Source organism: Benincasa hispida, chromosome 6, assembly GCF_027475165.1.
Source record: "Benincasa hispida cultivar pf3 chromosome 6, pf3_genome.v1.1, whole genome shotgun sequence".
In the NCBI taxonomy this organism is placed as follows: Eukaryota; Viridiplantae; Streptophyta; class Magnoliopsida; order Cucurbitales; family Cucurbitaceae; genus Benincasa; species Benincasa hispida.
The window spans coordinates 7981311-7987703 of record NC_143483.1 but is presented as its reverse complement, the minus strand read 5'-3'; positions in this window follow the sequence as shown (position 1 = coordinate 7987703).

The following is a 6393-nucleotide window of genomic DNA, read 5'->3' as shown; positions in this document are numbered from 1 at the left end:
AGCTACACAAGATGGAATTCACTCCTTCCCCGATGTAGGGGCAAGTAGATAAATTACTCTCTTAAGGGTTGATTTTGGGTCTTAAACATAGTAGCCACACCCTCTCCTGGCCTGAGAGAACTTGGTTATAGTGAGACTATAACTTATTGTTCATTAGAGGAATCAGTAATACTTAAGTTAGATATAACTACAAGGAAAAATGGTATCTTGGCCTAGCTATGCCTACGAGCACTTTGTGAAAGGTCATCACTCTGTTGATTGGTTATATCCAATGGACATAGAAATTTATTTGTAGTATGAAAAGTGCAGCTGTCAGTCTTTAGTGGAGTGACCGACAGTTAACAAATGTTGGGTAATTTAATTAAAGAGTTTAATTAATTATCCGAGTATCGTTGGAGCTTCAATCTACAGGTTCATAAGGTCCCCACTGTAGCTCAACAAGAATTTAATCTTTGGATTAATTTGAAGTGTTCAAATTAATTGAGGGAATTAATTATATGTAATATAATTAATTATAATGTACTTGATACATTATGAGAGGAATTCGAATATAATTCAAATACCAATTATATGAATGAGATTCATGTAATTAAATATAAATATGATTTATATTGAGAGGATTAAAATGTTTGGATATGATCCAAATATCATTTATATGGATGAGATTCATATAAATTGATTTAATATAAATGTGATCTATATTAAATGTCATGTATAGTTAAGAGAATAAAATCTATAGTTTATGTTGTATTTAGTGAATATAAAACTATAGGCTATATGTTATATTTGATAGAATATATAGTGTATATATAATAAAGTAGTTATTATATATTCTATTTTATTAATTTATTTAAAATTAATAAAAGGAAAGGAGTTATAACTCCCTCCCACATTCTCTCAAAGAAAACTAACAAGTGATAAAAGAAGTTGAGAGATAATCTTCTTCAAGCATTCACGTTTACACAGAGAAAAAGTCTGAGAAAACTTCCTTCTCATCCTCTCCATCTTCTTCCCTCTTCCTAGGACTCAAGCAAAGCCCATAACTCCTGCTTGAGTCTTTGAATCCAAAAAGAGAATACAGGGGGTTCTTGTTTAGTAGTGTCCGTGAGTGAAGAAGGAGATCCACGAAGGAGTTCTGTTCGTGGCTAGTACGAGAGATTACTTGAAGAAAGGTTCTTCAAAGGTGAGGTTTCTTCAAACCTATTTACTTTGTAAAAGCATGTTGTAATTTAACCTTGAATGCATATCTGTTTATATGTTTACTGTAAATTTCATATTCGATAATTAATAAAATTTGGACGATCAGCTTCCGCTCAAGGATCTCCTCATGTCAAGTTTCCTTCAGATGGTATCAGAGACAGGTTGTTGGTTTTTTATTCCAAATTCCATTCTTGTATTGAATTCGTTCACAGTTCTGGTGTGTTTTATGATCTGCATTGTGTTTATGTGAGAAATGTTTGTGGATGAATTGTTGATAGATGTTTTGGGATAGAATTCTCGATTTATGACTTTCTGTTTAATTTACAAAGTTGTAATGTAGGGCCCCTGCGTTTTTGGGCATAATTTGCAATCGAATCTATATTTGTTTAAGTTTTTTAGTCGCTCATGAAGCTTCAAAGAAGAAGGGTTGCAGTGCATTTCGATGGAGAAGATAAAATGGAGGAACAAAGGTTTCCGCATCGTATAGCTAGTGCTAAACGATCATTTAGATTTTGTTATGCGATCGTGTAGAGTTTGCAACACGATCGTGTAGCATTTGTTAAACGATTGCATAGCTAATGCTACGCGATTGTGTAGAGTTTGCTAGACGATCGTGTTGTGTTGGCTGCATGATTGCGTAGTCACTGGCTTGGTAGACGATCACACAATATATGATACTCGACGCATGGTTGTTTACTAAACGATCATGTAGACTATCATGCTCATCGCATAGTCATTAGCTACACGATTGCATAGTATGTGATACTCGACACATGGATGTTTACTACACGATCGTGTATACTTTCATGCTCATCGATAATCATAAGCTACACAATCGCATATAAACGATCATCTATACTCAACACTTCACTACTTGACGATTAGGCATTTGCCACACGATCAGCTGCAAGGGTTCTTTGTGGAGTAGTTCAAGGTGAGCGGTTCAAGACCTAATTCACTTGTTCCGAACTGGTGGACTCGTATTTGTAATAGATTAGCCTTTTATTTCCTTGTTTAGAGATTCTCTATCTCGGTCCATCAACTTTAATATTAATATACGTGTGATGTATGTTTTTTATTATATGTCATAATGTATGCCATATAGTTTTAAAACTCACCATATATTATGCATTTATTTTCATGCATCATTTTTATATTATAAGTATTATAATATACCAATATGCATACTTTAAATTACATAAAGCATGTTCATGCATCATATAATTTAAGAGTTATAGTATATGTATGCATGCATTATAGCATATCCATGCATCATTTATATTATAAGTGTTATAATATAAGGTTGAATGGTTGTATGGAATGTATACTATGACATAGTTCATTACTTAGTTGTGTAACTGTTATATATTAGTAATGAATGAACATTGCATGATGCATGACATTACTTTAGGTAATCTTATAAACGTTATAATTTTATAAAGTATATCAATGCTTGCAATGTCGGTTTTAATTTGTTTCATTTATTTTATAAGAGTTATAAATAAATGAAATTAGAAATTAAAATTAATAACCAAGAGTTGCATGAAAACTTAGGTAAAACCATTTTTTAAAATATGATTGAGATAGACCTAAGTTCACAAATTTTTAATGAGATTAGAAATTAGATTAATCTTTTAAAACAATTTAATATGATTAAATTGATTTCCATAAAAGATTAAATATGTTGCAAATATATCTATAAAGGACCTTTTTGAAGGAAATCTAAACAGAGATCTCCATGAGCGGAAAATATTTCCAAGCCCATTATGCAAGAATAAATGCATTCACAAACATACAATAATAATTATGCATCTTAAACAAATTTACAGCATGCTTTCTTAATCAAATACAACAGGAATGAGAGACATACCATTGAAGAACTTTTCTTCTATAAATCTCTCGCTCTCGTGAACAACTGGATAGCAATCTCTCGCTCTCATGAACAATTGAACAACAACCTTTTATTGTCGTCACAATCGTTTAGCCAATCTCTCGTTGTCGTTCAAATCACGAATAGTCTGCTCCTCGAACAAGAACCCTTTGACACTACCAATCGGCAATCTTGGTATTCTCGGAGTGAGAATCCATGAGGTGTGGGCTCTGTGTGAATTTGGTAGAGGGAATAAGGAAGAAAAACGATCGAACTACACGATCAAGTAAGTGGGAGAAATGTTCTATCTATCGCATAGACTGAGAGTACTTGATCGTTTAGTAAATCTCGCTCTCGTGAGAATCGCCTAGCCAATCGTCTAGCAAATATCACTCAATCGTTTAGTCTCTCGCTCAATCGTTTATACGATCGTTTAGTAAATCTTGCTTTACACGATCGTTTAGTCTCTTGATTTACACGATCGTTTAGTCTCTCACTAGAGGGCTATCATGTAGTCTCTCGTGAGCAAAACGATTGGTAATGCACTAAATGAAGCGATCGTTCATAAAATGAAAACTCTTTTCATTTTATCCTTCAGTTATTCAAAACAGAAATTAACCTCTCATTTGCACGGCTAATGGAGAAAATAACCAACTAAACAATTATCTCATAATTGTTTTTTGTTATAAATAAATATAATAACTAATCATATTATATTTATAACCTATAGTTTTAATATCACATCATATGTAATATTTAAACCATAGTTCTTTTCTCCTTTATTTAATATAAATCATATTTTATCAATTCCTCCAATTAATGTATCTAATATATCAAATCAATTATATCACTTATAATTGAACCAATTTAATTATATCATATATAATCAAATTCCCTCTTGTTAATCTGAACATTTCAAACTAACCAAGAAAATGATTCTCAACTTGAATCCATTGAGCTACCAATGGGATCTTATGAACCTGTAGCTTGAAACTTCAACGATATGTAAATAACTGACTAAACTCTTTAGTCACGAGATCCACCATTTGTTAACTGTTGGTAACTTCATTAAAGACCGACAACTGTACTCTTCACACTACAGATATATTTTTGTGTCCATATAACTAATCAATAGTATGATGATCCTTCACAAATCGCTCGCAAGTACAGCTGAGTCAATTTACCGCTTTGCCCTTGTAGTTACATTTAACTCCTTAGGTACCACTGATTACTCTAATGAATAATAAATCATAGTTCTACTATGACTGAGTCCTCTCTTCCAAAGAGAGGGTGTGGCCACTATGTTCAAGACCCGGAATCAGGCCTTAAGGAAACAATTTATCTACTTACCCCTGCTTCGGGGAAGGAGTGAATTCCGTCTTATGTAACTGAGTGCCCAGCTTCCCAATCAGACGAATCCCCAAAAAGGTAGGCTTGTTGAGTTGGCAATCTGGCCACTCTCACCCATACTAATCAAAGAACCGCCCTCATAGGCAGGAGTTTCTAACTCACTTAGGATTAAGGTCATGTCACCTATGGTCATTTTAGTGAAATGTAAGTCTCAATTATCAATGACGTTATATAAAGAGATTAATCATCTTGTGGTTTGGTCTTATACAAACTCTTTTTATAGGATACCCCTGTTCGCATGTCTCCACATGGATGATCAGGATCAGATCATTTGTAGCACTTTTCAACACTTGTAAACATCTACAAAGCGGGCTGTATCCGTAGTGTCACCAGGATGAGGTATCCCCCCTTTTATCCTTATACTACAGACCATTTAGGTTATTACTTAAGGCATGGTCTAGTTGTATGTATCACATACATGCTTAAGTTACATGAAATAACCACGGATCTTAGTTTATTGAATTTGAGTAAATACATATAAAATAACATTTATTTTATTAATAACAATATGTGTAAAAAATGTTTACAAACTATGAGACCACCATAAGAATTAGGACACCAATCGCAACACTTTTGTCTAAGGCAGGTTCTGGCTAGTTTATGCGGTATTTTAGGTAGTGGAAATATGAATGATATGCGTTGATGGAATTGCGTTGTGCACTCAAGTTTCCCCAGCGGAATTCAAGTGTAAATTCCTCTGAGTTTCCTGGTAAGTCCAGGGTCGAACACAGGGACTTGTGAAAATAGATTGCGTTGGTAATTTTGATGAAAACTTTACGGTAACCGAGAAAATAAATAAAGTGTTTGGTTTGTTGATTGTATTGATTAAAAATAAATAACAAATGCGGTGGAGTTTGAAAAGAGTTGGTAAACGGGAAATGCGATGAATATGCGGTGAACGGGTTGAGAAAGGTTTTGGCTAACACTCCCTATAATGCGTTCATGCTTGCGATCATGCAACATGCATACAACAATAAACCACCTCTCGGTGCGAATACCACCGCTTCTAAGGCTAGAAAGCATGCGATATATATGCGATAAGTCTACAGGGTTTACACATAAACCTCTATTCCTATTTATGCGATGACAAAATGACATCCACACAAATATGTGACCACATAATATCATTCCTATTCCTAGGATGCATGCGATACAAGTTGACAAACAGGACTTATCTCTAAGTCCCTATCTCTTGTTTATGCAAGCCTAATCTTGCTCTTTCGAGTCTAGATTCTAACGTAGCTCTCTCGAGATATTAAGTTCTTTCTTTGGACTCTCTCTCGAGTAACTCTAAAGGGTATTTTGCACAGCATAAAACAAGACAATCACAAGCAATGAATTTTCTAGGTCATGTTAGCTTAGTTCTTCTCAATCCATTCAACTAGTTTAGCTACTCATGCGTATTAAGAGAGTGAGCAGATGTAGAAATAGAACTTCCATTGAATAGATATGAAGATGAAGTACAAATAACAATGCAAGTATAATAAAGATCCTGGTAGCAATTTCTTGCTGCAAAACGTTTACACTAATTTTACTTGTGCTCAAAATATAATCTTGCTCTCACGAGAGTCGGTCTGCTCTCTGCTCTTACACCCCAAGGTTCTCTCTCGAGTTGCCCTAGGCGATCTTTGGCGCCACCACTATTCTCTTGCTCCACCTTAAAATGGAAAGGAAATTATGAACAGAAGCAACTAGTTGTAAAAACGATGAACCCCTTTTCTGAAGAATACACTTGGTATTTATAGAGCATCCATGGTGAAAGGCGGCTTCTCTCTCCCGGTTGTACAGATGGGACAGCTTTAATTCCTGATTGATGCGCCAAATGATTATTACCGATAAAGCTGAATGTATTTTATGACCATTATCGGCTGTCCACTTAATTTGGATTCGACTATCATTAGCTTTCTGTCCCA